General features: G+C 43.0%; 1 pseudogene across 1 annotated transcript in view; it reads right to left on the reverse strand.

The window, feature by feature from the left end:
* The window catches only part of LOC311006516, a 190,505-nt pseudogene that overhangs the window by 140,133 nt on the left and 28,145 nt on the right, over window positions 1-22,227 (reverse strand). The gene's annotated exons all lie outside the window — the stretch shown is intronic.

A 22,227-nucleotide genomic window follows, 5' to 3' on the forward strand; every position in this document is an offset into this window, starting at 1 on the left:
GGACACAGCGGCATTAGTCGTCTAATCAAATTCCTCACCTTCCTCCTTCCTCAACCTCTCGCCCTCCCACAGCCACCCAGCGATACATCCTCGGTGACAAGTGGCACTTTGAAGCCATTACTTGATCATTTATATTTTACACAGGATAAGTATTTCACTTAGACTGAGGGGAGATGTATTGGATAAACCTGTAATGAAGTGCTTCACAGTTCTGTCACACACACACACTCACTCACTTTCATATACACACAATACTGCACAGTAAAGTTGGGTTACACCTTTAGATGGCAGCAGCATGCCACTCCATCACATAGGGAGAGCCAGGGGGGCTGATAGATGTCTACAGCAAAAGCCGTGAGCGGAAAAACAAAGAGGGACAGTTAGAGCTCATTATTTCTTTGATTCTTTAATTTTCCTCATGTCTTCATCCAAATCTTTCTTATTTGTTTTATGCTGTCTCTTCCAACGAGAGAAAAAAACCTTAATAAGACCAAAAAAAACACAGAAAAAAATCCTAAAACTAGAGCTGCTTTGCTCGTCGACTTGTCTAAGTTTGATGTCTCTTCCATGTAATTGAACTTGATGAATGCTGGCGTTGTTTTCCGTGCGAACACGCTTTGTCTTTTCAACCCCATCTGACATATCTGGGCCGGCCGGTTATTTTCAGAACACAATTCGGTACCTGTCTGTCTGTCGGAGAGGAGCGAAGGTTTTGAATTGTCAATTATACACAGTCATGAGAAAGTTGTTTTTATTTTTTTCTTTGCCGCAGGTTTTGCATACAGTTAAGTCTACACCGTCGTCTGAATTAGGTGCAGATATAGCGAGCTGTTAAAGTCGATAGTTTACAACAAACATTTTAACAGATGGAGGGTGGTGGAGGTTTGTTCCATGTCAGTATTTTCCACATTTGACACTGACGCAGAGTAAAACACTGCAATAAAGCATGTTTGGGAAAAGTCATGCATCTTGCACAGCAGCAGCTATGAATGACAATCTGTCAACAATTGCCCCCCCCCCCCCCCCCCCCCCATGAAATACTATACAAGATGCTGTAACTGTGTCTTTTCATGTTTTTATAGTTATCAATTTCTAGAGCTCAAATCATTTTGACACACAGAATTTATGAGCAGCTATTTTCATGATCTATACATTTTCTTCTTTAGCATGAATATCATACCTACATTAGCTTGTTCTGGCTTCTTCAATGAGAATATGTTGGACATATGTGTCTAACATATTCCCAATCTCCCAATCACAGTTCTGTATACTTTTTCGTGGGCCTAGAATATGGAATTTATTACCTGCACTTTTTTTTTTTTTACTTATCTTTACAACATTTTAGGAGAGCACTAAAGTCACTCCTGCTAACCAGTCAATACTGTACTTTCCACATGGTCTGCCTATATAAACTGGGATTACTTTATATTTTTTTTATCATACTGTATGTTTATCAAGCTTTTGTATTGCGTTGTACAATGTTAAATCATGTTAAACCATGTTTGTATTTATTATGTATGAACGGTTTTTGTACTTCACAAATGTATGCTCATTAGCTTAGAACTGTAGTCGGAGAATGCCACCCCACAAGGTTTTCTTTTTGGCATTTCTCCTTCACATTGTCTTGGATTTTATATGTTATATCTTTTTTAACTTTTTGATATGTGAAATAAACAAACAAATATTCGGTACTGTATGTATTTATGTATATATATGTGTATATACTCACTAAAAATAGGGCTGTTCAACTTCTAGATGAAATTTATGAAAATGTAAAAAGTTCATGCTACAGTGATATTAGGGGCATTTGAATATGGAATGGTAATGTATTGAAACAAAAGCTACAGTAACAGCAGTGGGAGTGGGCAAACCACAACAAGCAATGTCAATGTGTCAATAAGTTGTCATGTGGCCAACGGACGTCCACTTCTCTGTCCTTCTGTGACTCTTCCAGGCTCTGTGTGTCTCTGTCCAACCTGCTGATGATGACACTCCATGACATGCTTGGTCTCATGATGTCAGAATGTGAACAGCACGATGAAGAGGACTGAGGTCTGAATACAAACTGTCGCTGAAGCACAACATTTAGTGGTGGATTCATGGATCAGATACTGTACTTGTTGTTGAGATGTTTGTGCTTAATCACCTTGTTAGAGAACAGCATGTTATGTAATAAGTAATGAAACATTGAACAGTTGGACATGTGCGTTCAGAAGTTTAGAGAATGTCAAATTAGGTTCATCTCTAAAGGTGCATTTTAAAATTTCATCCAAAAGCCCAATATCCCTAACTTTCTAGTGTATATATTCTACACTTTTATTATGACAGGAGGGTTTCGACCTGGATTGAACACTGGCCATAATAAGGGCACCACCAACATGGGTTGAGTCACCAGAGTGCCCCAATATGTTTATTTTGTGTTGTACATGATGACAATTAGATAATATAATATAATGACAATGTCACAGCGACATATGGTGAAACTGTGGTAGGTATTTGAAACTTTTTATTTTGACATTTTACAGAACAAAATAATCTATTCAATCTAGAAAATTTTAGATAGATTTACTGACAATCATTTACAATCAGTAAATCTAAGATAAGATAAGACCGACTTTATAGTCCTTAAGGAAATTTGTCTTGAACGCATGCAGCACATTTACAGGACAAGACAATCTTCCATTCACTTATCATTAAGAGTTATTGCTCAGGTTGCAGGGAGTGTAACTCCAGTGGAGTAAATCTAAATCCGGTTTGTTTTATTTGAACTCAGTCACATATATAGACAGTGACTGTGCAGAGGAACCAGAGCTGAGCCTTAAAATCCCACTGTGTTGAATGTGGCTGCGGCTCCGACTCCCAAACTCCCAGAAACAATAATGAAGACATGTCACGAGTGTCTGCAGTGGCAGCTGTCGCCCTGATGAGCTTTCAGCGTTGATGCAACTTGTCTTTTAATCATCTCATTGAGTATTTAATTGTTTTCTTGTCTTTGATCAAGTTTTATATCGTTTTCTTTTTTTCTTTTTTTTTTTGAAATGAGATTTTGGAATTACACAGATAAGCAGCTTTAAAGACGTCGGAGTTTGTGGTTTTTTTTTTTTTTTTGAGACACAAACTGATGTCATGAAAAGTTTGAATGACTAAACTCTGGACACTCAACCTACACGTCCCAGAGAGAAAAAGGAAGGGAGCGAGAAAGGGGGAGGGAGAAACACCTATGAACTTAATTACCCAATGAATAATTAATGTTTGATTGCAGCGTTCCCCCAGGCTGTCAACACGAGATAATTTATCATAAGATTATAATTTATCACTAATTGCTTTGGCAAGAGGTTTATGATTAGAATAATTTGCTTATTAAATGCACAAATTTTATTAAGCGGCAAACTTTTGTGTAAAGTATGTATCGATTTAGCCGTGCCCACACTGTCTTGACGGAGCGCCATTAAACTGCCGTTTAATCGAGTTACACATTCGGGATTAAAAATAGTTGTTTGCTCAGTCATAATGCAGTCCTGCTTTCCATAATTTAGTTAAACAAAACAGGTGATTATTCTAATGCAGTGAGATGCATACGACCCAGGGAGCGATTTGAGCACAGAGAGGTGCCTCAATATCCTCAAAGCCAAGAAAAGCACAACAGCATCCTAAAGACTTAAGCTCCTCTGTGAATCCTGTTTACTCCTCTAAGCTGTAATGCCTATTTAGATGAGGAGAATTTGAATTGTTTGTCTCCAGCATAATGAATGTTTGTTGTCTGGCATGGAAATCTTCTGTGGAGTATATAGTCACAGTATCTTAGCTGTGGGCAGGACAGGTGGAGGGGTTTGTGCTTGCCGACTTCCAACAGGAAGTCCGTGCCATCGTCATCTTTATATCAGCTTCTAGTAAAATAATATTCCACAGGAGTTTCTATTCACCACATATGTCTTTAATTGTGTAAAGAAAATGCAGAAAATATCAACATATTGTCACTGTATTGACTTTCAAAGCCTCGTGAAGACACCTGCTGTTACACAAGGTGCAATTGTTAGTGCTTAAATTGTGCAATTACCTGTCAGGAAAAAAAAGAAAGAAGCTGTGTCATAAATAACATGGAGATGATAGCGTGTGTGTTCCCCACACAGACGAACAGACTGTACTTGGGAGAGGAACAAGTCACATCGAGTCAAACAGCAATCGTTGCTAAAGATCCCAAAATTACAGCCCTTAAAAAAAAAAAAAAACACCAGCAGAGATTTGAAAACAAACCCTCTGAGACACGACTTCAATGAAAATTGCATGTTTGAGTATCACAGAAATCGCACTTCTGCCAACACTGCCATTTTAATTTAGAGGCCACTTGTATCTCCCCTGAAGGCCTGGACACAGATTTGTATAACCTGGTGTACGGAGCACAAAAGCTGCAGCCCTGAGCAAAGACACATAAAACACCTCTGACTGTTTAGAGCAGCTTATATTTAAATCAACATCCAGATGTTAAACATAGTGGCTGGCAGATTTGTAAATGTAATAGCAGCTTCTACTGGGAGTCTTTTGGTATGGTGATCATATTGCATGGTAATACTCCTGTGTGCTGTTGCTGCTCTAAGTGAGCACCCAGGGTCTCCTGAAGGTCCAGAGCTGAAACCTGCTTTAACCTGAGTTTCATTTCTCTACAATCTGTGAAATGACCATGAACGCAAAACTAACCATGCTCCCCCTCCCCCGTAAGGATCCTTGAATTTCTATGGTAACTGATGTAGAATATTATGTTGTGCAGCTTTATCATCATACTGGTTCATATTTATTTAGCCTAGTTTTCAGTCATTTTTAAATGTTTAAAATAACTATGTTTTGTCTGTAGACTTGCAGGGACTTGTAATAAACAGTAATCTAGTGTTATTGGTACAAACATATAAGACAACTCAAAGTTATCTGACTCCTAGCTGAAACACATCTGATCGAGAATAAAAAGCACAGATGTTTGTTCATGAAATGAAAAATGTATTTTCCCATCTTAAACCCTCTCCACGTGTTAAATGTTCCATTTATCTCTTTGGTTTATAAACAAAACAAAAAAAAGTAGGCTATTAAATTTTTATTCAATTCAAAAGTTAACTATTGGCTAGATGTCAATCAATATCCAGTGACAAGTCCCACCAGAGTGTAATAACCCCAAAAATATCAGTAGGTATATGTGTATAGGAAGCTATGTTCTTCTTGTGTAAACAGTGTGAATAAGTTCATGATAAAATGCCTGAGTGATATTCAGTTGTCATGGTGAAGCTAATTTTACAGGGTAGTTATTTGTTGATAAAAAAAAAAAAAAAAAAAAAAACGGATTAAAATCTATTAAAAAAAATTCTTGTTGAAATATGCACCTTTCAAAAAAGTATATTTAATGAATTTCAAGAGTTGTGAAAAAGTTAATAAGTAATGCTCATTATGTTTGAGAATCGATTTAAAGAATGAGCACTTCCGGTTGACCTGTGTGAAAGGAAGAGGAGCTGCTCGCCTCGCGCTGCGTGAGGGAGGAGAGATATGGAACGTTCACTGACGTAGAGCAAAGATTCGGAGTCTCGTGCGACTCTGGTTACAGCCGTGACAGCGTTTTTGTCGTGTTTTTCCTTTTCTGCGGGACTGTGAGCTCATGGGAGTGTTTTCGGACTGTTTGCTGCAGACACAGAGCATGTGTTTATGTTGCTGCTAAGTGAAGCTAACTCCGCTAGCATAGCCTAGCCTAGCCACCGCTGACATGGCTGATGTTGCTTCTCTGCATGAACGAGGAGGAAGAGGAGGAGGAGGCCGAGAACTTGAGGAGGGTCAGCAGACGTCGTGGGGTCGTGTCAGGTGCTTCCTATGGTCTGCGCTGGATCCGACCGTCCGAGAAACACCTGAGGAGGAGAAGGAGGAGAAGGAGGGATCTTTCACACAGGTAGGAGCTGTTTCCATTGCCCAGGCAGAGCTACTCTTGTTACATGTTTCTTCACCAGCTCCAATCTTAAAGCACGCTAACAAACACAAAAAAGAAGCAAACTTGCTAAAATGATGAAGATACAATAGCCTACTTTTTATTTTTATTTTTTTGTTCTACATAGTCTATGGGAAAATAGGTGTTACAGTAGCATATTAAGAAAGCAAAGTCTATAAAAACATAACGACGGACAGATTTGTACAAACCTTGAAGAATAAAGAATAGCAATAAATATACACAGTGTTTCTTGTACAAAAGGTTGAAAAACAATAGTTTGGGTGTGGGTGTATAGGAGTGAGGTGTAGCACTGGTAAAAAATAAAAAAAAAGACTAAATAAATAAATAGGCCTAAGGGTAAACTTTAAATACAATCAGTTCTAGGTCAGGAAGACACAACAATAGACTAACACAAAGGAAAAAAAAACAAACACCATACACAGGTAAAATCTTTGTGCTTTAGCATATCTACACACATTCAAAACTGATATATCACGTGTTTTGTGTTATTGAATTGTTGTTTCTGTCAGTAAGGTGTCTAATTTTGACTTGAACTTGAAATTAAACCAAGTGTGGCCTGTTCCTGTTAGTCTCATAGTAGTTATTGATGAGTGGTACGCTACCCTACAGTTTATTCACAGTTTATTCACAGGCCGTCTCTAAAACATTATGGTTGTTTCCGACAAGTACAATCCATAGGATTTTTTTGTTCCTAAACGCAATTGATAGTGACGCACACACATAAACACAAACACACACACACAAACACACTGTGTCTTGGCATTTAAAGGGAGGAGAGGACTTGAGCGGCTGCTGGAAGCGATGTGTGTTCCTCGTCCCGCTGTCCAATCAATGTGAGAGGACGGGGAAGGAAAGGGCTGAGGGCCAGTATAACACTTTGTAACACTCTCACCTCACAGTGTGCACACGTCACCGAACGTTACTCTCAACACACACACACACACACACACACTTGCACACGCACACACCTGGCAGGGGAAAGGATGTAGTGTGTGTGTGTGTGTTTATCAGTGCAGCTGTGAGGTGCTCTTATCAGGCTGCTGAGGAAGCTGGACAGATATCAGTTCTGGTGGCAAAGACATGAACTACATATGGCACAGATAGGACTCATTTTGACACACACGCACACACACACACACACACCTACACACACACACACACACAGAGTTGGAGACACCCTGTGTTAAAGGGTTTGGCAGCTGTGTTGAAACCGTCAGACAGCCAATCAGGGGATCGATGGCAGCCGTGACTCGCCCAATGACCCAAGCTGTTATCTCCGCTGGCCATCCTCCATCCTCCCATCCTCCCATCCTCCCACCTCCACCCTCACCCACTCTCACTCTCTTGCCCCCCCCCCCCCCCCCCCCCCCCCCCAACCCACCTCTCCCTCTCTAACACTTCTTTGCTTCATCAATCGGTAAAAAACTTTTCCCTCTTTCTTTCTTCCTTTCTCTCTACGGCTCCCTCCCCCTCTTCCCCCCCCCCTCCTCTCCGTTACTGGAAGTAAGTCTGGTTTTTCTGGTCTAATGAACCTGGGGGGTCTCAGGCCAGCCTCCACTGGGTTGATTAGGATCCTCATTAAAGAGAGGACCAGACCAGACTCCCCCTCCCTCCCCTCTCTTCCCTCCCCCCTTCTCTGTCCATCTCCCATCTCTCCCTTCCCCTCCTTCCACCCAGAGTGCCATTTTTAATTACCGCTGCTCATCATAAAAGGGAGAGCCATTATACTTATCTGTGGGAGTGTGTATGCATGCATGCATGTGTGCGTGTGTGTTTTTCCTTCCATCCTTTCCTCTTTTCTTTCTCCACTGATCTATTGTAATGAACTCAGTGTGTGGTGTAAACTCCAAGGGACGGTTCGTCATGAAAACAGACATTATTGGCCAACTAGCTGGCATTTTTAACCCACTGAATACACAAATAAACACCACCACAGTCTTTAATGTTCCTTTTAGACTCACTTTCATGCTCCCAGAAGCAGTAATGAGCAAAAAAATAACTTAAAAAAAGAAACGGTACAGAGGAAAAGAAGAAAGAAAAGGAAGGACTACTAGCTACACACAGCATTGAAATAAATGAGGTAGCTTTATAAAGTTTGAGGTTGAGGAGACAGAATGGAAAGGTGGGAAGAGCTGTGGAAATAAAAAAGGTTGGAGAAAAGGAGGGAGGATGGATGGATGGAGGAGGAGGAAGAGGAGGAGGGGGAGGGCAGGGTTATGTCTGGGTTTTTGCTGTTGTGCTCAAAAACGGGATCAGATCAGATCAGCGCTGCTCCAGAGGATGCTCAGGGCCAAAAACTAAATCTGATTATGTCGCCTGAGAAGACTAATCTCTCTTGAATCTGTCTTCGTCTAATTCCAAAAACAATACTGTAATCTGTGTCTGTGTGTGTGTGTGTGTGTGTGTGTTTGTGTGTTGTTGGCAGCTAACTAACTAGGGTCATTCACTTGGATTGACTGGCACAGATTTCCCGTCAGATTCGCTCCCAATATTATTAGTGAGATAACATCAGAGGTGTAAAATATAGCGATATATATTTATTAGAAATAATGAACTAAAGTGCTTCAAATGATAAGTCATTTAATCACCCAGTTACCTGACGGATCAGACTAAATTACCATTACCGTTTCCACTTAATTAGAGGTCGACCAGTTATTGGTTTGGACCGTTAATTAGTGTCGATTGGATGAGATCAGACCGACTTTGGCCGTCGTCTGTCACCAGGATAATGTCCTTGTTTACCTGAGATAATTAATAACTTTATATTAGACTGTTGTATTGGTAAATTATGAACACGATTAGCTTGTTGATCCCAGTATGGGTTAGTTATTGGACTGGTGATGTTGGCATGGTTTGGTAGAAGTTGGCACAGCTGTGGGCCAACGTCCATATTTGATGAAGCCCCCTTTTCCTGGTGCTGGTTCGGAGCCAGAGTCCGACTTAGCACCAGTTCTTTAAGCACTGGCTACCAGCTCCAGACAAAACTGGTTCCAGATATGCACTGTACCAACTCCTTGCTGGTCTAGAGCCAAGAACCGGACTACGCCAGGAGCTGGGGGCGAGGTTAGCTCACCAACAGGACCAGCGCAAAGATATAGCCTACATACTGTAGATGTAGATTGTAATTAAAGCCGCAAGCGGCGATGACGGGCCCTCGCTCACCCATGCGACCGCGGGGCCTGAGGCATGCCTGGGCTGCAATGTTTTGTTCATCCACCAGGTGGCGCTAAGCAGTTGTGGGCGGGTGCGTTCAGGGTCGGCCCCTCATCACTCATGTGAAGTTTGGAGTGAATCGGACAAAGCATGAGGGAGTTATGAGCAGTTAATGGTTCGTCCACTAGGGGGCAGTAATGGGATGCGTGCAGGTGTGTTCAGGGTCAGTCCCTCATCACACATGTGAAGTTTCGTGGATATCGGACAATGTTGATGTAAAATATGCCACTTCCTGTTTCCACTAGGGGGCGAATGAGTGGGATCGCCTATGAGCATATGGAGACGTTGAGGTCGTGACCCTGGACCTGTGTACCAATTTTCATGTTGATACGAGTTCATTAAAGCCATCAAAAAGCCAAACGTATGTTCATGGCGAGGAATCGTAGCCACGCCCCCACAGGGACACCATTACTCGTAGCTTCACAGCGTTCATGATGTAGCTTCACCACCTTAGTCTGCATGTTTTAGAAGTGGAATGAAGTTGATGGGGTCAACTATGTGCCATCAGCACACGTTAAGGTAAAACCTGGCCACTTCCTGTTACCACCGGCCAAAAACTAAATCTGATTATGTCGCCTGAGAAGACTAATCTCTCTTGAATCTGTCTTCGTCTAATTCCAAAAACAATACTGTAATCTGTGTCTGTGTGTGTGTGTGTGTGTGTGTGTTTGTGTGTTGTTGGCAGCTAACTAACTAGGGTCATTCACTTGGATTGACTGGCACAGATTTCCCGTCAGATTCGCTCCCAATATTATTAGTGAGATAACATCAGAGGTGTAAAATATAGCGATATATATTTATTAGAAATAATGAACTAAAGTGCTTCAAATGATAAGTCATTTAATCACCCAGTTACCTGACGGATCAGACTAAATTACCATTACCGTTTCCACTTAATTAGAGGTCGACCAGTTATTGGTTTGGACCGTTAATTAGTGTCGATTGGATGAGATCAGACCGACTTTGGCCGTCGTCTGTCACCAGGATAATGTCCTTGTTTACCTGAGATAATTAATAACTTTATATTAGACTGTTGTATTGGTAAATTATGAACACGATTAGCTTGTTGATCCCAGTATGGGTTAGTTATTGGACTGGTGATGTTGGCATGGTTTGGTAGAAGTTGGCACAGCTGTGGGCCAACGTCCATATTTGATGAAGCCCCCTTTTCCTGGTGCTGGTTCGGAGCCAGAGTCCGACTTAGCACCAGTTCTTTGCTTTTCGCCCGCTTAAAGCAGAAGTAAGCAGAATGTTTGCGTTAAAGCAGAAGTAAGTGATATATTTGTGTTAATATAAGTCTTAAATAGTTATATCTTCCCACAGCAATCACTTACATAGAGTGTTTGGTCTGAAACACGGGTCTGTCAGTCACTCTGCTCTGCTCTGAGCCGAGGAGAAAACATTTATCGTATCCTACAGTTTTTATCCAATGAGGAGAGAGAACGGCATGCAGGGCTGTGTGTGCAGCCAAGGGACGCCGTGAATGTGGTGACGTAGGGACGAGGACTGTTATGGTGCGTTCAAGGAAACTCGTATTTTTCCGACCGTGAAGTCGTACCAGTTCGATCTGGTACGAGTTCACCGGTCGGCAGTTACGAGTGGCCGTTATAGTGACTTTCACCGGTAAAACAGGTCGGAAAAACACGAGTGGGTTGCCTGGAACGCTACAAAGTCGTAAGTTGTGACTTGAAGCTGTAATTTACGATTTCAAAAGCCTGCCTGGAACGCAGCATTAGCGAAAACGACCGGACCACTTACTTCTGCTTTAATATAAGTCTTAAATAGTTATATCTTCCGACAGCAATCACTCAGACCAGAATCCTCTCTGTGTGTGCAGCCAAGGGATGCGCGTGAATGTAGAGACGTGGGCGGGGGCTACTAACTCCATCGGCTGACAGGAAGTTAGCCAAAACGACCGGATCGCTTACTTCTGCTTTAAGCACTGGCTACCAGCTCCAGACAAAACTGGTTCCAGATATGCACTGTACCAACTCCTTGCTGGTCTAGAGCCAAGAACCGGACTACGCCAGGAGCTGGGGGCGAGGTTAGCTCACCAACAGGACCAGCGCAAAGATATAGCCTACATACTGTAGATGTAGATTGTAATTAAAGCCGCAAGCGGCGATGACGGGCCCTCGCTCACCCATGCGACCGCGGGGCCTGAGGCATGCCTGGGCTGCAATGTTTTGTTCATCCACCAGGTGGCGCTAAGCAGTTGTGGGCGGGTGCGTTCAGGGTCGGCCCCTCATCACTCATGTGAAGTTTGGAGTGAATCGGACAAAGCATGAGGGAGTTATGAGCAGTTAATGGTTCGTCCACTAGGGGGCAGTAATGGGATGCGTGCAGGTGTGTTCAGGGTCAGTCCCTCATCACACATGTGAAGTTTCGTGGATATCGGACAATGTTGATGTAAAATATGCCACTTCCTGTTTCCACTAGGGGGCGAATGAGTGGGATCGCCTATGAGCATATGGAGACGTTGAGGTCGTGACCCTGGACCTGTGTACCAATTTTCATGTTGATACGAGTTCATTAAAGCCATCAAAAAGCCAAACGTATGTTCATGGCGAGGAATCGTAGCCACGCCCCCACAGGGACACCATTACTCGTAGCTTCACAGCGTTCATGATGTAGCTTCACCACCTTAGTCTGCATGTTTTAGAAGTGGAATGAAGTTGATGGGGTCAACTATGTGCCATCAGCACACGTTAAGGTAAAACCTGGCCACTTCCTGTTACCACCGGGGGGCGCTATGAGTGACGTAGGAAATTAATATATGGGGACGTTCAGGGCGGAGCCGTCATCATGTCCAGCAAGTTTGAAGCTGATCAGATAAAGTATGTGGGTGTGAGAGCTGTTCGAAGGTGAAATGGCGAGCAAACGAAAAGTCGCCAAAATCCTCAAGGCCCCAGAAGCCACGCCCTTTGACCTAGAGACCTGCGGAGCACAACTTTTGATCAGAGTGGCATCTCGGTGGTCTCTAGCCAATTTGAAGTCAATCGGACAAAATCCCTAGGAGGAGATAGATCAAACAGGTCAAAAATTCAAATCAAAATGGCCGACTTCCTGTTGTGATTTCACCATGACATAAGAGGCTTTTTTGTGCGTCTTGCCATGTTCTATAAGCCCACCAAATTTCATGCGTCTAGGTGACACACAAAGGCGGGGCTGATGTTTTGAAATTTTCTAGGGGGCGCTATTTAGCCATTTGGCCACGCCCATTTCCAACGACTTTAAAATATCAAATTTTTCGCCAGTCCTGATGTGCATGCCAAAATTTACGCGTTTTGGGGCATGTTGAAGCCTCCAAAAATGCGATCCTTTTGAGAGAAAAAGAATGAAAGAATGAAAGAATAATAATAAACATAGCAGAAACAATAGGGCTTTCGCTGGGCGACTTGCAGTCGCCGCTCGGGCCCTAACAATACAATCAACACAAACAGAAAGTCACATAGTCATTTTTCATATAACAAATGACAAGTTTGACTGTAGCTGCACCAAGACTACACACGTGCTCAAACTCACGCCATATTCTGCCCGTGTCAGTTCCCGACAGGAATCGACCCGACCCATCGAAGGCAAAGTTGTACTGTATACTCACGGTACTGGAAAGAAGAAGATTTCCCGATGTATTTTTCTCGTGTTGGCATCTACTTGGTACCACATATTGGTTCTCAGAGACATTTCACTGCTGTTTTACTTTTTCATTAGAAAAACGATTAAAGGATTTCAAATTATTGTAATCATAAACCAGTAATATATAAAGATGTAGCCATGAGATGGACATTTTTTCCATCTTATATTTTAAAATTGAAACTTTGAGTGATTAATGTATACATAGAAATGTTGTTAGTTGAATAATTAATTAACACTAATTATAAAATTCTTTTTCTATTATGTACCCTATTTATTATGTATGGTTCAGTGACTTCTGTTCTGTGATGCTTGTTCTTGCAGACCTGCATACACGTGCGCGCACACACACACATTATGTCACAATGCATTAGGTATCAGAACTGTTCAGTGAGCAATCAGATAAGGAGTACACACACATACCTACACACACACACGTGTAGAGGAATGCGTGTTCTGCTCACTGGTTTCCTGTTAGCACACCCGTCCACTAATTAGTTTCCATTAAAGGTGGCGTTCATAACGCCGGAAGTTTCTTTGGTTGACGCGGCGCTCGATGTTAAAAATACCTCCAATTAGACACAGCTTCAACACACACACACATCACGTCTGACCACCCAGAAAGATGAGACCACCTCGCTCTGCCTCGACAGGCGTTCGACTTCCAAACCACTGCCCCCCCTCCCTCAAAAAAAAGAAAAAAAATAAGTCACACAAGTTTTTCCTCCTGTCTGTAATGGTCTAGCAACTCCTGGAAATTGAGGGTAGAGATAGAAATCATCCTCGCAGGGAGGAGGAGGAGGAGGAGGAGGAGACGAAGCAGAGGGTTTATCAACAAAAGCAGCGCTTTGGGGATTTAGTGGACAAAGTATCAGACTCAGGCTAAACTCCCCAGGTGGCTGATGGGAAGGCAAAGCAAGGGGCTTTTCTCTGGCTAAATATCAGTGTTGTCTCGTCCTTTTGTCTCTTCTTTAGTCTCCTCGTGGTGCCATCTTTACCTGACGCTGTCTTTATCAGCGACTGAAGCACCCGCTATTAGCTTCGGCTGCTAACGTGTGATAAAAACCTCACGACAACATCTCAACTCTCTCCCCCCCACTTTCACCTTCTTTTCATGCTGAAGAATGAAAAGATGGAGGGGGGGAGGCGGTGGTGGTGGTGGTGGTGGGAGGGTGCACTGGTATTTTGGGGGGTGTCCCCTACTCCCCTCCACCCCTCCTCCATCTCTGCGGCTCCCGTCTGTCAGCACGCCAGCAGCATCTAAGCTAACCCGGGCCTGCGTCGGAAATGTCACTCGGTACATTAGCATTTAGCCACCACGCTCCGCTGTCAATCTGGGTTTATCTTTGACACCCCCTATGGTCTATCACCTTAGCTGCAGCCCCCCCCCCACTCCCACACCCCCACCCTCCCCTTCCCAGTTTAGTCATTGTACTAATAAGGCAAGGGGGGGGACAGTAGAATTTATCAGGGCTAGACACTCCCGCCCCGGCAGCCATTACTCATCCACAGACCAGGACATGCCAACAGTGGCTAATTGCTTTCTTTAACATTGGCACATGTGACATTCAGCAGTCTGAACGCTGGAGAAAGACGGGCCTCTTTTCACTGTAGCTTAATATTATGTGCATATCAGTTTGCATAGTCGCAGAAAGTTAGAAAAAGCAGAAATCGTGGCCTAATGCGTTAGATTTGTCCGCAAATTTGTGTTACTGCTGCAGAACAACTGGGTGTTTAGATAAAGATCCGGCTCCAAAACACACCAGGTTGTGTTATCCTGAATGTCTCTTCTTTTTTTTGTGTGCTTTAATTGACTACAAACCACAAGACCTTCCTCCCCAGATAAGCTAAAGTGCTGGTCATTTGTTTAAATGATTGAAAAGACCTGTGTTTCCCCTTTTTTTCCTTTTTTGTTGTAGAAATTGGGACACAAACAATCCATGTGATTCGATTCTGCTCATTTGGACTAGGTGGTAAATTAAAAAAAATGGTGATTTATGTTGAAATTTAGTTTGATAAATTGCACATGATGTGAGAAGCTGCATGCAGACCTTCATTACGGCCACTGCACAAATAAGTCCCCGGAAACCTCTTCTGTTCATATTCACCACTTTAATATGAGGGTAAAGGTAAGCACAGAGAGGAATCAGATTTTTTTTTTTTTTTTTTAGGTGGCAGAAATTGTACTGTAAGCAATTTCCCTTTGTTGTGAGCAGAGGGGGGGATTATTCATCAAAGCGATGGTGGACGGTCCAATATCTAACAAAGCTCTTTGTTTTTGTTCGGTGGCAAAAGATTAATGAACAGACTGGACTGACATTTCCAGCAGGAAGGACATTGATCTGGAGGCCTTCTGAAGATCCTTATTGTCCTGTTTACCCTGCAAACAATAGATGACAGTGAGAGAATATGTACGCCGTCTGCACACTACACACACACACACACATACATAGACACACTCACTGATCCAAAGGGCAAACTCAGAATTTCATAAGCTGTTATATTTGTTATTAATCATGAATCCCTCAAAAACATCTAAAGAGATTTCTTCGTCTTCTACTTCTTCTTCCTGTTTTTAGAAATAGAAATTGTTGGCAGCAGCTGAAAGTCAATAGGGACCTAAACTATTTTCTTTTTGGAAATCAAAACACATCCAAGACATTTGGGTTCCTGACCTACAGTAAGAGTAGGGAGAAGAAAAAAAAAACAAGCTAACAGAAGTTTCGGGATGGTTTTAAACGAGCCAACTGTCTCGATTCCCCGTCGACTCGATCTAGTATCGCTATCAAGAGCCTGGTGCCAATCTCGGGCTAAAGAGACTTTGTAGACGTCCCTCGGTTTTGGCAAGGCTGGGAAAATTGGTGGAGCCCCTTCTGCCACTGTTATCATTCATCTTTTACTTATTTAGTGTAGGCAGCTTTTTTTTCTTTTTGTTTGGTTCTGTGGTCGGCCATCTAAGGTCGTCAAAAATGAAGCCAAATCTCACGTGTAACCAACCGCATTTTACCCACCATCCAGAATCCAAAGATGAGCTACTGAGTGCAGGATGAAAAAAGGAAACAGGAAGTGGGTGTAGCAGGTCGCAGATGGGGATGAGAAACCTCAGCATAAACGGCAGGAAACAGGTGGAACTGACTGGAATAAATGCCGACAGGTGTGTGAGTGGGTGGAGGAGACCGAGAGATGTGGAAGTCAGGGGGGGTGGAGGAGGAGCAGGGGCTGATGGGAAAGACTGAGGGCATCTGGTGGGTGGACGGAGAACGGCAGGAGTTGGAGATGGAGGATTGAGATAATAACTGCCATAATAATAATAATAATAACCTGTTTTTGTGATACCAGTAACATCAGTGGTGCTTCTCCACACAAGATTCGGTGTATTGACCGGTGCTTGTCTCTAGTTAAACCCTCAGATATGACCTTGAAATAAATAGGAACCTGCTGATGATAATCTTGCACACAAAGAGGCTCTTAATTATACCCAGAACATTTTGTACACCGTTGCTCTGTCTGTCTGTGGCTTTGCAGATATCTGGCTGCTGTAAGAATGAAAAGAGCTTCATTCATCCCTTCAGTCATTCATTCATTCAGGGACAATGTTCCTGCTCTGCTAAAAAATCCTGTCCCCACCATTAAATCTATAAAGGGATAGTTCAGCATTTTGGCAAATTGGACCATTGCCATAATCGCTATAGTCATAGCAGTAGGTTTGTTACCTTTATTTGTCGGTGGAAGCTGTTTTTAGAATGGCATAGCAGAGCCGTGAGCTGCTCAGAGCTACGCTACGGAGGCTAATGGGATTTCTTGGTTTCCCTCATCAAATACACAATCCAACAACTCCAAAACGCTCTGGTGGACAAGTTGTGACCTGCACATTCACCACGCTATGAGATAATAACAGAACGTTACCAGACAGAGTTGTTTTAGAGGCAAATGCAGAGACTGCTTGCTGAAAAACTGTCCCTGAAGGCAACGCACATCAGTGTTTTTTCATGAATTTCCCTCTACAACAACTCTGTCTGGTAAATCAAAGGAGGTTAAATCGAAAGCAACTGGACTTAGTTATTTGTCTAGGAAGACGTTTCACCTCTCATCCAAGAGGCTTCATCAGTTCATGTAGCAACTGACCAGGCTGGGACTGGTCCAACTATCTGGTGTGGAGACTCACTATTTAACCTCTTGTGTGGGCGTTTCACAAGGGTGATGATGTCACTGGTTCCCTTTTGTGCTCCAAGTGCCAACGACAGTCGTTGGAGTGACAGTCGTTGGTGGGAAGTTGGTTTCGACTTCGTTAGTGCCCTATTGTGTTCTAACGACAGTCGTTGGAGTCACTTGCCACTTGTGAACAGTGGTTGTTCTTTGAGGCTAGATGGTTGAATCTCCTGGGAAGAGGGAGATTCAACAATCTAGCCGGGCCACAATAGGGCACTAACAAAGTCGAAACCAACTTCCCACCAACGACTGTCACTCCAACGACTGTCGTTGGCACTTGGAGCACAAAAGGGAACCAGTGACATCATCACCCTTGTGAACGCCCACACAAGAGGTTAAATAGTGAGTCTCCACACCAGATAGTTGGACCAGTCCCAGCCTGGTCAGTTGCTACATGAACTGATGAAGCCTCTTGGATGAGAGGTGAAACGTCTTCTTAGACAAATAACTAAGTCCAGTTGCTTTCGATTTAACCTCCTTTGAAATACTATGACCTGGGCAAATGAGAATATGCACCGGCTCTGTCTGGTAAAGTTCTGTTATTATCTCATAGCGTGGTGAATGTGCAGGTCACAACTTGTCCACCAGAGCGTTTTGGAGTTGTTGGATTGTGTGTTTGATGAGGGAAACCAAGAAATCCCATTAGCCTCCGTAGCGTAGCTCTGAGCAGCTTGCCGCTCTGCTCTGCCGTTCTAAAAATAGCTTGCGCCGTCAAATAAAGGTAATGGACCTATACTGCTATGACTATAGCGATTATGGCAATGGGCCAATTTGCCAAAATATTGAACTATCCCTTTAAAGTAGGACCAAACTGAGATTGCCTTGCCAACTTCACACAGCTTCAGTAATAATGATTTGGTGGCGAGTGATGCTGGATGCAGGATCGCTGCCATCCCATACGGTTCATTGAACACGTGCCAGCTCATTCTGGAGAATCTCTTGCTGCTTATTTTGGCTTCTCGTTTCTCGTTTGTTTCCGAGCAGAGTATAACATCAGTTGAATGGACTCGGTGCTAAAGGAGGCCAACATACTGCAGCTATCTGTGGATTCACTGCGAAGAAAAGAAGCCGGTTACCCTCCGCCCTCCCCCTCCCTCCCCCTCCCTCCAGGGCCGGGTTAAAGGCCCCTCTTTGCCCCGTGCCAGTCATATTAACATAACCCAGCGCTGTCTGATTACGATGCCTAATGCGAGCAGATGGAGGCCCACTGTTTGCTTCGCCAATCAAAATAATGTCATTATATTGGAATAATGGCTGCGGTTGCCAGTGAAGCCACAGAGAGAGAGAGAAGATGAAGAGAAGACGGCGTGTTTTTATTGTCCCCGAGAGACCGGTAAGATCCAATCAGCAGGGTGTGACTTACAGTCTGGGAGCTCGGAGCCCGTCCACAGCGCCTCCCCTCCACTCCAACTATCGCCTTCACAGACAGTGTGTGGGGAGCTCGGTGGGGGCGGAGGGGTGGAGGGGCGGAGGGGTGAGGGCTCCATAACGAGGAGAAAGGAACTGTACATAAACACAGCGAGCAGCAACAATGGCTACTCTGTTTGATTTTTGTGCAGTATGAATTAATAAGCGAGCGTCGACGATATGCATTTGTGCTTGCACAGGACTTTTTGCATAGGCAGCTAATAGTGTGTGTGCGTATATGTGTGTGTGTGTTTTTGGCCAGCTCTCCAGTTATTGCTTTTGAAGTTGTTAATTAAACCCTCAACCATCTGGTAGCTCAATGAAATTACACTGAGCTTCTCAGCCATGAAAAAAACATGACTGACTGACTGACTGACTAAATGAATAAATAAAACAGATTAATAATTTAATAAATGCTTCAAATATCTCTTGTCTAAGTGAGGGGAAAAACAAGAAGTCTTATTAATGTAAATTCGCCGCTCCGTGCTGTCAACCCCTGTTGTGTATGTATGTGTGTGTGTGTTTGTGTGTGTGTGCGTGCCTACGAAGGCTTACAGGTGAATCAAAGACGACTGTCAGTGTGTCAACCTTTGATCTCTATCGATGTCTTCCTTCCCCCTCTTTCTCTCTCCCTCTCTCTCTCTCATATGCAGCGCGCCTCCATGCATAGTAGGGAAAACACACGTCTTGTTTAGATTTCCGCGTGGATGCATCTGTTTGTAGAACATGAGTGTGTCATTTCAGGAAGTGAAAATGGTATATAGCCTGCCGTTTTTTAATCTTTAATAGCTCACTGCTGAATGCATCATCCATCCATCCTGCTGCTGCTGCTGCTGCTGCTGCTGCTGCTGCTGGGTTATAATCCACTGTAATATACTGTAGCACATGTTTTTTATACTCTTTTAATGTTACACACTGGTGACATTTCCCATATGTTCACATGCAAAATAATTACACTGCTGCTGATATGCATGATGAATTAATCGTCCTGTAAATGATAAGGTGCTGGATCGATGATGAACTCGGTCTCATGAGACGTGTTTAGCGTCTGACCAGGATGTTAAAGCTGAAGTTAATCTACATGGGGATGGTAGAGAAATGCCTGGTTGTGTGTACACATGACTCAGAGTGAGGAGGATCAACGCTCCGACTTCTCGCTGCTGCTGCTCACACACACATTGGTGGGTGATGACTCGATCTTTCAGTCGTGTTTCAGTGACACTAAACAAACTAAAGCTTCAATAAGGTCACAAATGATGCTTCAGTTTGGGCGTAAGATTCAGCAACTGCTCCTGTTTGGTGATGAAGTTAAAGTCCGAGTCTGATATGACGACATCAAGATCAACAAGTTTTGCTAAAAGGAGTGATTCTTCTTCAGTTTGCTATATTGCATCATATCAATATAAGAATATGAATATGAATTACTTTATTAATCCCCAAAATATGTACAGTTTACCTCAGACATTCACTCGTATCATACGAGACATTGAAATGACTTTCATCTTCTCAATCAATCAATCAATACACTTTGAAATACTGAGGGAGCATCTCTTTGGAACAATCAACACCACCGTCGTTGTTCAAAAAACATCTGGAAAAAAAAAATCAATTAGCAAAGATTGCAGCATTTTTTGGGGTGATCCATCAATCTGTGTCTTTCATTTTGTCTGTTAAGTGCTCATTTTCTTTTATAATCAATATCTGTATTCTCACTTAATCCTGGCACTGAAGGCGACCATTGTTGTTTATATAGGTGAGGAATCTTTACTAGCCTTTTTTGGCTGCACAATGTTTAAGCGTTTTATTATTCTCATTCTCTTTATACATGTAACATGCAACTAAACTAAAATACGAAATATTTTCAGAAACTCTAGGCAAAGTTGCAAATCTAAATTGGATCCACGTCCCGTAGCCTTCATAGTAAAAACAGCTGACATCAGTGTAATGTACAGTACTTGCAGTTACATGCACTGTATATAATGTGTTAATTGGTCAGAGCTGTACAATAAGGCCTGAGGCTCTGTATTCATGGCTGAGGCAGTATATGCTTCTGTGATTAGGTTTGTGTCGAGGACACAGCTGGGTGCCTGCAGTGACAGAGCTGGGTACAGACTCTGCTGCTGTAACCGACAGAGCAGCTCCCTGTTATAATGAATCTACTAACTGTGAGTCTGAGCTGGTGTTGGAGGAACAGAAATTGAGACGGACAGAATTCGTTTGAAGGAACAAGAACAAACTGTGTCTTTGTCTTTTATGCTGCTTTTTATTTTCACAGAGTGGCCGTGAACTCTGTGTCTGATGCTCGGTGCTGCAGCGATCGTCCAATGCACTGATTAGAGTTTGGGGTCAGAGGTGAAGGGCGGGGTCGACCCCACAAAACATGGTACACACCCTCACTTGTGTACACATATAGCCTGGTGTCTGAAAGGACTTATTTAAACGCATCTTCACCTTTCATCCACATGAGAACAGATCTCTAATTCCAAGTCCCTGTGAACATGTATTTTTATAGGTGGGCTATGGGACATTTAGCAGCTTTTGTTTATATGCGACTTTTCACAAAAAAGCAAACCAAAAGATAGCATTAGCATTATGTTTTCCATCACTGTGCATTCGTTATCGAGATTGTTGCACTGATTGGTTTGATGCGCCCCTTGGAAGTCAGAGGTGAATACAACTTGTCCAGACCGACGTTAGCCAGGCTAATTATTTCTCAAAACTCCGGCCAAAGTGGAAACGTTGAATTTTAGATTTCTGAACGTCACCATATGCAACCTCTATCTACTTTGAGGTCTTTACATAACGATAGAGCTCGACGGTGTATTTATCCAGGTTTGTGTAAATGAAGATCTTTAAGAAAACGATCTGGTGTTGGAAAAATATTAGTTTTTAGAAATATCTTGCTATATTACGTCATGTCTGCCCGTCCAGGACACGACTTCTGACCGAACGACCTTTTGGCCTCAACAGCAGCAAGATGAAATTTCACACAAATGTTAAATAATTGATTTGACTGTGGATAAACAGGAATCTAATTTGAAACTAGTCCGAGTGTCTGAGGCAGCTGGTGACTCTAGTTTATTATGGCATCTGCATATAATAGTCTGGATGAATCGTTCACGGTTGAAACTAATATGGTGTGTGATACCTGGGTTCAAACTCAGACTCAAAAGGGGCAAAAAAAATTACTTTCCATGCGCCTCATTCATTCAATACATGACCACAATTTTCCCGCAGCGCTGTGAATTTCTCGAAGCTTTGCACTTTACATTTCCATGACTTCATGTGTATCCTCGTCTCGCGGCTTATGTGGCAGCAGTCTGGCCATTCAATAGCTCGTGTGCCCTCTCTGTACCTTCAGACGATGCCGCTGCTGCTTTCTGGACTACGCAGCCTCTTGTTAAGACGGGTCACTTCAGGGAGCTACCTGCTGAGCGGCGACCGTCTGGATGCACGGCGTCCATGTGTGTGTAGCATTTTGCACCCCTGGCATTTAACCATGACCGCTGACACTGCAATAACTCATCTTTTTTTTCTTTTTTTTTTAACTGTACTGCAGAGGCAAGTTTTTAAGATGCGAGTGGGAGGCTTTAACCCGAACAAGCTGGGAGACGAAAAGCAGCAAGACTGTTTTGCGTGGTCAAGAGCGAGAGAAATATGAGATGGCTGCAGAGGGGGGGATAAAGGGATTTCAGAGTGAAAGGAGAGTTAGGGATGCTGTCATTTGTTGCTTTTAGGTGGAAATAACAAGAAAAAAGCGGCGTGAGGAAGAGAGAAGTCAAACACCG

The sequence above is a fragment of the Trachurus trachurus genome (genome assembly GCF_905171665.1).
Source record: "Trachurus trachurus genome assembly, chromosome: 23".
In the NCBI taxonomy this organism is placed as follows: domain Eukaryota; kingdom Metazoa; phylum Chordata; class Actinopteri; order Carangiformes; family Carangidae; genus Trachurus; species Trachurus trachurus.